The sequence below is a fragment of the Chenopodium quinoa genome, unplaced genomic scaffold (genome assembly GCF_001683475.1).
Source record: "Chenopodium quinoa cultivar QQ74 unplaced genomic scaffold, ASM168347v1, whole genome shotgun sequence".
In the NCBI taxonomy this organism is placed as follows: domain Eukaryota; kingdom Viridiplantae; phylum Streptophyta; class Magnoliopsida; order Caryophyllales; family Amaranthaceae; genus Chenopodium; species Chenopodium quinoa.
This window is the reverse complement of record NW_018744756.1, coordinates 76,872-87,761: the sequence shown is the minus strand read 5'-3', so window position 1 is coordinate 87,761 and position 10,890 is coordinate 76,872.

The window sequence follows — 10,890 nt, the reverse complement described above, 5'->3', positions numbered from 1 at the left end:
CGCCCTTGAAATTACCCTTCCTTAAATAGCCTTTTTACCCTCCTCTTTTTTCGGACATTTCCAATATTTAGAAAGAGAGTCAACCGTTTCTAGAGAGAGAACATCTGGCAACCGCCTGTGTATCTTCAGGATAATTCTCTTTTTTCAAACTAGATACAGCCGGTATAACATCTGTGCTCTTGGCAGACATGAGAATTTCTGCGAACGCCTAGGTACTTTGCAAACAATTTTCTTTTTCAAAGGGTTACAGCCGTTCATCCGCCTGTGTACCCAACAAACAAAACTTCCCAGAACCGTCTAGGTAATTTTCAAGCAAATTCACTTTCTTTCCAAGTGGGTACATCCGGTCATCAGTCTGTGCATCTTGCAAACAACTGCTCGATTTCCGCCTGCTAGATATAGTCGGTCAACCCTTGACTTCATTTTCAGCACATCTTAGAGGTACCATCTCTTCCCCTCTCAGCTCTTCCATACTTTTTCCGTTTGTGTGCATTTCACTCCATAAATAGACTCACCAATAGCACACATGACACAACTTAGTTTAGTAGAAAGTCGGTCCCCTAGTAAGGCTGAGTCTAGGACTGGGGATGCCGCCTCTAGGTGCTTGGACTGTAGGGTTTCGTAGTGACCCTCACTACGCGGAAAGAAACCCCCCAAGACCCGCCCCAATAACTAAAGCAATTAAAGCATGCAAAACAAAATTAATACATAATTAAAAGAATAAGGGATAAAGAATTATACCCTAGACGCGTGCTTCGCTCACTAATAGAGCTCTTACTTCAACCTCGCAAATGCAAGGCCTCCGACGGTTCGTACCCTCGAACCCGACCCGATCGTCCTAAGCCCCGAAGGTTAGTCGGGAATCGGACAAAATATAAACTTTGGAGTTTTACGAACTTAAGGTATTCTCAACAATGGAGATGCCTATATATTTCCACTCAAGTGTGTTTTTTCCCAAATACCCAAGCGTTGGTATTTATAGGGAAATGAACCCTTGATTTCCAATCTCCCACCAATGTGGGAGAGTTGGTAAATATGACAATTTATTTAATTCTAAATTAAATAAATAATCAACTCAATCACAATACAACAAGTGTCAAGGGGAGAGAGAGAGAGTTAGTTGAGGAACAAGCGTAAGGGGGGGACCATTGCCTTGCTCCCCAAGGCTTTGCCCAAGGGTTGGTCCCCACCCCTCACAAAACCGACCCCATGTGGGCTGCTGGGCTGGCAGCCAGCTAGCACTGCCAGCATGCCCAGCCAGCTAGCACCACCCCAGCCACCACAAGCTTGATGCATGTGGCTGTGCAGGGCAGTGCCTACGCTACTGCTGCTGCTTGCTAGGCGATGTGTGCTGCTAGCTAGGCGCTGCTGCCCAGCCATCGCACATGCACAACCAGCATGCGTGCTGCTAGCGTGCCACGCATGTTGGGCATTGCCTCGCCAGCCATATGCACAAGCAAGCGATGCTTGGTGTTGTGCCCGCGATGCTGCGAGGGCATGCATCAACACGCACACACGCATAGGCCTAGCCATGTGATAGTGCTATGCAGTGTGCCGCCGATGGTGCGACAGCCCTAGGCACATGCACACGCACACACGCATAGGCATAGCCATGCGATAGTGCTGTGCTTGTGCTGCGATGGTGCGACAACCCTAGGCACATGCACACGCACACACGCATAGGCCTAGCCATGCGATGGTGCTATGCTTGTGCGATGGGCTGCGATAGCACCTAGGGAATGTTAGCTTTATTGTTAGCTTTGAAAGGAATGGTGTCCTTCCAACAAGTGTATTATTCTGATAGAGGGTTCGAAATTATGACAGAGCTTATTGTTCAGTAAGGTCAAGTGATCGGAATGCCTAGGTGGAGGCCGCTTTCAATCAATAATATTAAGGTATAATTAATATCACAGCTTAATCTTAACTAAACCCTTCGGGTCGAACCCAATTGAACAACCGATCTGACACAACGAATCAATCCGAAGGATTTAATGAGTCGTCGGAGTTTCACGAACACAGACGTCGGATATCGAGCCTAGGGCGTCGAGATCGAGCGTTGCAAAATCACAAGCAACTAGTACGAGCATAGCCGTAGCATCACATTGGCCTAGTGATGTGAAGTGATAGGCTAGGCTAGCTCATCGCAAGCCTAGGAGCACCATGTGTGTGCTAGGCGCACCATGTGTATGTTAGGCGCGCCCTAGGTGCTATCGCAGCCCATCGCACAAGCACAGCACTATCGCATGGCTAGGCCTATGCGTGTGTGCGTGTGCATGTGCCTAAGGCTATCGCACCATCGCAGCACAAGCACAGCACTATCGCATGGCTAGGCCTATGCGTGTATGCGTGTGCATGTGCCTAGGGCTGTCGCACCATCGCAGCACACTGCATAGCACTATCACATGGCTAGGCCTATGCGTGTGTGCGTGTGCATGCATTACCCCATGAATTTAGATTAATTTTACGTCGCACTATCACATGGCTTGTGCACCATTAAAATTGAATTTAATTAAATTGGACTTATTTTATTTCATTTTTGCCCTAAATTAATTCTAAAATGAATTTAGATTAATTTTACGTCGCACGTAAATCAGGATTAAAATCCCGAGAAATATGCATGCAAATCGAGGCCAAACCCCAAGCGTCACCAAGGCTAGTCGGGCTGCCCAACAGCCCCCATATAGGCTGCCTATGGTGAACACATGGGCTAAGCATCGAGGCATGCTGTTGTGCGATGCTGTGTGGCGAGGGAAGCTTGGGGCTGATGTGCGTGGGGCAGTGGCTGGGGAGCTGGCCTGCGTGGGGATGCTGCTCGGCAGCATGGCAGCAAGCGCCAGCCCAGCGCACCACTTGCTGGCAGGCACCAGCATGCTAGGCAGGCTGCTGGTGCTAGCAGCGTAGCATGCTACGCTAGGCGCTGCATGCTAGCACCACGCACCAAAGCACAGGCCATGGGCTGCCTAGCAGCCATGGTGCGCAACCCACTAGGCATTGTGTGGGCTATTTTGCTTAATTTCGAGCTATGCATTTTGTGAAAATCTTATCGTTTTTAAAATATTTATGTAATTATTTTAACGAGGTCAAACCTCATTTTTCGGCTTTTGCAAAATTTTGACAAATTATGGGTTAAGCCGACTTAATTAATCGGATTGATTAAGTATAGATGCGGAATTTAGTGGGAGCTTAGTTAATTACGTGAGTAATTTTGCACCTTAGAAATAATGGATTAAACAACTTTGACTAGTTTTGATTAGGCGCGTTAATCAGATTAACCACCTAAGTTAGTTACTGGTTTTGCGTGTTTAATTATGTATCTCGTAATGTGCATGGGCCATTCACAAATAGTGAATGGGTGAATGAAAGATTGTTTTCAAAACAAGTTTTGAGAAAATGGCAACTAGTGGGACCCGACTAGGATAGAAAATACGGACTGCGTTCCATTATGTATTTTTGTAAATCTAAATACGGTCTGCAAACCGTTAAGTATTTTTGTACTTTAGATTAATCTTAGTCGTAGTAGCTAGTTATTTTATTTTGGCAAAGATGTCTCAAGACGGCGTTTCGATGAAGACGAGCCAAAATGAAGACCCTTGAAGATTTGAAGATTTCAAGGGGTCATGCTAGTTGCTAAATGCATCAAATTTATGCCTTATATATATTATTGTTATATATGTATATGAATGTTAGATGCATGTCTAGGATTTCTTATGTTGCGACGATTAGTTAAGTTCACTTAAATCAACCAACATAGAAACCCTAGATCCCTTAAAATATTGAGCTAAAATTTGTCGTTCCAAGAACAACACTTACCGAACTAATGCGCGTATGTGATGGGCTATGCCAAAGCGAGGCATCACTACTTCCCTAGGAACGTAAGGTATACTAGGTATACAAGTTGTCTTGGTTAAGCTCAACGATATCAGTAAGGAGTCCTTGGATGTCGTGGGAAAAGAGATAAAATGTCAAGAATGCATTAGATGTAACATTTTATCAACCGAGAGTAGCTTAGAGCTATTAGCAATTGGATTGCTTACCTTAAGATATTTAATGTTAAGACAAGCCAATGCATGCTTAACCATTTCTTGATCTTTAGGATCTCGGAATCATTTTATTCTCGCCAAAAAGGGACAATTTATTAATGCGTGGATAAAATGCTCAATAAGATTGAAAACATGCATGAACGTTTTTAAATTTCAAACTTATTGATTATATGAATGGTTTTTCATTTCAAATTCTTTCAATTGTAGAACTATGTCTGCAAGTAACTCAAACAACAACTCTATGTGCCCGGAACTCCCCAATAAGTTGGCATTTTGTCTAAACTTGGTAAACTTCAAGAAGTGGGAGGAGGAACTCAGGAAAACTCTTCGGAATTGTTCCTTGGAGTACACTCTTGACACTCCCATTCCAAGCTTCTTCTCTAAGGGGATCATGACCGATGAGGCTCATGAAGAATGGTCTTCCAATTGCAAGAAAGTCTCACGACTCATGGCCAATTCCATCCCGGAAGATTGGAAGGAAAGCCTTTCCTCCTACCTTCCGGACATGTCAATGTAAGAGTCACCAAAAGTGACAATGGCAACTATGATGGACTCGTGTTTGATTTGACTAGGTCACTCTCAAACATGAAGATAAAGCCACCAAATGTGGGTTGTCTTTCTAAGGAAAGGCATCGGCATGCCCCTCCGACCTCATGTGCTTGGAATGACTAGGCTCTTCAAATACATGCAGCTTCTCGGAATCTCATTGGAGGATGAGATGGCGGGGCATATCTTGCTTGCTTCGCTCCACTCGGGCTATGATGCACTTAGAGTGCATATAGCTGCGGGAAAGGAGACACGCTCCTTAATGGAGATAGTGCAACTACTCAGCCGAGCCACCGCATGTGGAGTGACCGAGAGGCCCTTTATAGCAAGGAGAAGGGAGTTCAAGAAGGTTAAGGCAAAGATGCGTTGCTTCTATTGTGGTTGGCAAGGCCACTACAAGAGAGAATGCAAGCTCTTTCGGGAAGAGGAGGAGAGGAATGGAGCATCTGCCTCAGGTATCTTCCTTAAACACTTGTGAATTAAGCTTATCATAGGTATTAGATACCAAGTATGACTCAGTTTATGTTGCCTTTTCAGGGACCAAGTAAGAAGCTTATCTAGTGTACGTGTAAGGACAAGTAGACGACGAAGATGGTTTTTCGGTCGTGCTTGCATGCACTATTTTGTCTATGACATGTAATTAAACTAATCTTAGTTTTCATCATGCTTTTGAACATACTATGATCTATGGTGTTAGACACCTAGTTATTTTGAATGTAAGACTTTGACAATGGTTGTATCAAAATTGTCTTGCAAATATACGTTCAATGAAAATTGCATGTTATACATATGATTAGACAAAAGTTGATAACGCTACTTAAACTAAGACCACTAAGAATTCAACTTCGTTAACAAACATTAGTAGATATGGCTATATCTACTTAATGTCGAATAAATCTGAATCTTTTGAGAAATTCAAAGAATTTCAGAAAGAAGTTGAAAATCAACTTGGCAAGAAAATTAAAGCACTTCAATCGGATCGAGGTGGCGAATATTTGAGCCATGAATTCGACGATCACTTGAAATAAAATGGTATTCTTTTAGAGTTGACACCTCCTGGAACTCCTCAATGGAACGGAATATCCGAACGGAGGAATCGAACCTTGTTAGACATGGTTTGATCAATGATGGGTCTTAGTGAACTTCCTATCTCTTTCTGGGGACATGCGCTACAAACCGCGGCACTAACACTAAACCGAGCTCCGTGAAAAGATGTTGAAAAGACTCCATATGAATTATGGACTAAGAAACTTCCTAGGTTGTCTTTTCTTAAGATTTGGGGATGTGAATCATATGTCAAACGATTAATTTCCGACAAACTTCACCCAAAATCGGATAAGTGTTTCTTTGTGGGATACCAAAAAGAAACCAAAGGGTATTACTTCTACAATAAATACGAGAAAAAAGTGTTTGTTGCTCGTGATGGTGTCTTTTTTGAGAAGGAACACCTTTCCAAAATGACAAGTGGGAGGAAAATCGAACTCGACGAAGTTTGAGAGGACGAGCAACAATGTCAACCTGATAAAACTGAAAATCTAAGTGCTTTGGAAGCAGCTGAGAAGATTGGTCAGAATCAAACAGACAATGTAAATGCTCAACCCAGTACCCTTCGTAGGTCACAACGGCAAAGATCTCAACCAGACAGAGACCTTGGTATTGTCTTAACCGATGATCAAGACATCCTAGTTATGGATGGTGATGAGCCAGCGACGTACAAACAAGCTATGACGAGCCCCGATGACTCTGCTGAATGGCAAGAGGCCATGAGATCCGAGATGGACTCCATGTCTGAAAATCAAGTCTGGGACTTGGTGAATTTGCCCGAGGGTTACACACCCATTGGTTGCAAATGGATCTTCAAATTGAAGACAGACAAGGATGGAAATGTATCGATTTACAAGGCTAGACTTGTGGCGAAAGGTTATAGACAAATCCATGGGATTGACTATGATAAAACCTTTTCACCAGTTACAATGCTAAAATCTGTCCGGATTATCCTAGTGATTGCTTCATATTACGATTATGAAATATGGCAAATGGATGTCAAAACTGCCTTCCTAAATGGGATTTTTGAAGAAACCGTGTACATGACACAGCCAGAAGGTTTTGTTGATCCAAGCAACGCTGGAAATGTATGCAAGCTTAAAAATTCCATTAATGGACTAAAGCAAGCTAGCAGGAGTTGGAATCTGCGATTTGATAAAGCCATCAGCAAGTTTGGTTTTATCAAGAATCCAGATGAATCTTGTGTATACAAGAAGGTCAGTGGGAGTGACATCGCATTCCTAGTCCTATATGTCGATGACATACTGCTCATTGGAAACAACACAAAATTACTAGAGTCCGTAAAAGGCTTGTTGGGAAAGTGCTTTTCAATGAAGGAATTAGGAGAGGCACAGTACATATTGGGAATCAAGATCTACAGGGATAGATCTAAGAGGATGATTGGATTAAGCCAGAGTACTTACATTGATAAGGTACTAGCATGATTCCACATGGAGAATGCCAAGAGAGGGCATTTACCCATGTCCTATGGCGTAACTCTCAGCAAGAAACAGTGTCCACAGACACCTGTTGAGCGAGAGAGAATGAATCAGATCCTATATGCTTCGCTAATTGGATCGATCATGTATGCCATGATATGTACCAGACCAGATGTATCGTATGCCATGAGTGCTACGAACCGATACCAATCGGACCTAGGAGAGGCGCATTAGACTGCGGCCAAGAATATCCTGAAGTACCTAAAAGGGAACAAGGATAAAATCCTAGTCTATGGTGGCCACAAAGACTTGATTGTTGAAGGTTACACCAACGCTAGCTTCTATACTGACACAGACGAATTCAAGTCACAGTCAGGGTACATATTCTGTCTGAATGGAGGAGCGTTTAGCTGGAAGAGTGCCAAGCAGAGCACCACTGCAGATTCTACAACTGAAGCCGAATACTTGGCTGCTTTAGAAGCCTCTAAGGACGTTGTTTGGATTCGTAAGTTCGTCAGTAAACTTGGTGTTGTACCCTCCATCAAGGGTCCGATAGATCTCTACTTTGACAACAATGGAGCTATCGCTCATGCTAGAGAGCCAAGAGAACACCAGAAGGTCAAACATGTCCAAAGGCGATTTCACATGAAAAGGGAATGGAAATCCGAAGGTGAAATCAAAATTTGCAAGATCGGCACGGATGATAATGTGGCTGATCCTTTGACTAAACCTCTGCCTCAAGTGAAACACAACAAGCACATTGAGGCAATGGGAATCAAGCACGCCAGAGACTGGCTTTGAAATTCCCTGTACATGTGTTTTAATTAAACCTGATGTTTTAATGTAAGACACTATATTGAAACCATTCATTTATGGAGTAATTAAACTTGATGTTTTAATGTAAGACACTGTATTGAAACCATTCATTTATGGACTAATTAAATTTATGCAAAAAAATTAATTTTCACTCCATTGTTATTTAATTATGGTTTAGAATTAAATAAGGAGTCCATTCGATTTATGGAAATATTCAAAACAAGGTATCAAGACCATGTCTTGGATAAAGAACACCTGTTAAGTGAACATTGAATATTTAAATCGAAAATTACCCCTAATAAAGGTCATCTAACTGATGGACGATTCATGACCATCAGAGATTAGTGTGTAGTATGATTTACAGCACCGTTTCTTGTGCTACAAGGACGTATTGGTCATAAATCATTTGCACAAGTGCCAGTTCGGAACTGCACTAGAAAGACCTATGAGAGTACTTTAAGAGATTTAATATTGTCATAAGCACATTTCTCCTTATAGCTATCGGAACCTGTTTCCTCAACCATGAGTGTTGTAAAGTTTTCTTGTTTGAGTACTAGTCTCTTTGATGTTGCCTAACGTCTACCGTAACTGGGGATCATAACGGGAACACTCGTGAGATTAGGTCCTCTTAGTAAAAGAAACTTACAATGCGAGACTGGGAATGTCCTCCTATTAACAATAGGGAACATGTCTTTGTTGTTTACAAGGCCGCTCGAAGAGCGAGACTGTGAAAATGCATGGTCGTTCTTAGATAGATTTTAGAAATTATCTGCTTATTGACAGTCAAACTCGGAGATCGAGAAACACTTCTGAACGAAATAAGGATGACGATGAATCTTACCTTATAGTTCATGAAGAGACATTAAGCGACATAGGAAATGGGCTATACACTGTATGCACACTTGTCCGGAAGGACAAGTGGGAGATTGAAAGGAATGGTGTCCTTCTAATAACTGTATTTTTCTGATAAAGGGTTCAGAATTATTACAGAGCTAATTCTTCAGTAAGGTCAAGTGATCGGAATGCCTAGGTAGAGGCCGCTTCCGATCAGTAATATTAAGGTATAATTAATATTACAGCTTAATCTTAACTAAACCCTTCGGGTCGAACCCAATCGAACAACCGATCCGAGACGAAAATCCGAAGGATTTAATAAGTCGTTGGAGTTTTACGAACACATCCGTCAGATATTGAGCCTAGGGCGTCGAGACCGAGCGTCGCAAAATCACAAGCAACAAGTACGAGCGTAGCCGTAGCATCACATTGGCCTAGCCATGTGAAGTGCTAGGCTAGGCTAGCTCATCGCAAGCCTAGGCGCACCATGTGTGTGCTAGGCGCACCATGTGTGTGCTAGGCGCACCATGTGTGTGCTAGGCGCACCATGTGTGTACTAGGCGCGCCCTAGGTGCTATCGCAGCCCATCGCACAAGCACAGCTCTATCGCATGGCTAGGCCTATGCGTGTGTGCGTGTGCATGTGCCTAGGGCTGTCGCACCATCGCAGCACAAGCACAGCACTATCGCATGGCTAGGCCTACGCTTGTGTGCGTGTGCATGTGCCTAGGGTTGTCGCACCATTGCAGCACACTGCATAGCACTATCACATGGCTAGGCCTATGCGTGTGTGCGTGTGCATGCATGCCCTCGCAGCATCGCTGGCACAACACCAAGCATCGCATGCTTGTGCGTGTGGCTGGCGAGGCAATGCCCAGCATGCGTGGCTCGCTAGCAGCACGCATGCTGGCTGTGCGTGTGCGTGTGCGATGGCTGGGCAGTAGCGCCTAGCTAGCAGCACACAGCGCCTAGCAAGCAGTAGCAGCGTAGGCACTGCCCAGCACAGCAACATGCATCAAGCTTGTGCTGGCTAGGGTGGTGCTAGCTGGCTTGGCATGCTGGCAGTGCTAGCTTGCTGCCAGCCCAGCAGCCCACATGAGGCCGGTTTTGTGAGGGGTGGGGACCAACCCTTGGGCAAAGCCTTGGGGAGCAAGGCAATGGTCCCCCCCCCCCCCTTACTCTTGGTCCTCACCTAACTCTCTCTCTCCCCTTGACACTTGTTGCATTGTGATTGAGTTGATTATTTATTTAATTTAGAATTAAATAAATTGTCATATTTACCAACTCTCCCACATTGGTGGGAGATTGGAAATCAAGGGTTCATTTCCCTATAAATACCAAGGCTTCGGTATTTGGGAAAGAACACACTTGAGTGGAATTGTAAAGGAAACTCCATTGTTCAGTATACCTTGAATTCGTAAAACTCCAAGTTTATATTTTGTCCGGGCCTCGACTTAACTTCGAGGCTTAGGACGATCGGGTCGGGTTCGAGGGTACGATCTCGTTGGAGGCCTCGCATTATCGAGGTTGAAGTATGAGCTCGTTGTAAGAGCGAAGCACGCGTCGAGGGTATATTTCTTATCCTTACTCTTAATTGTCTTTTAATTATGTTTTGCTTGTATTAGTTGCATTAATTATGGGGGCGGGTCTTGGGGGGTTTCATTCCGCGTAGTGAGGGTCACTACGAAACCCTACAAGCTTCCCTTACTAAGAGGACCTAGTCGCCTGAGTGTTGCCGTTATAATCCCCTTTTACAGCAGACGTTTGACAACATCAAAACGGACTAGTACTCAAACAAGAGAACTTATAATACTCACGGTCGAGGAAAGATGTTCCGACAGCTATAATGAGAAATATACTTGTGACGATTTTAAATCTCTTAAAGTACTCTCATAGGTCGACCCGGTATAGTTCTAAACCAATACCTGTGCAAATGATTTATAACAATCATGTCAGCTATAAATCATACTACACACTAATCTCAATTGATCATAAATCGTCCATCATTTAAATGACCTTGATTAGGGATAATTTTCGTTTGAAATATTGAATTTTCACTTAACAGGTGTTTCTTTACCCAGTTTTTAATATTCTCATAAATTAAATGGACTCATTATTAAATTCTAAACCACAATTAAATAGAAATGGAGAAATAATAAATTTGCAGAAATT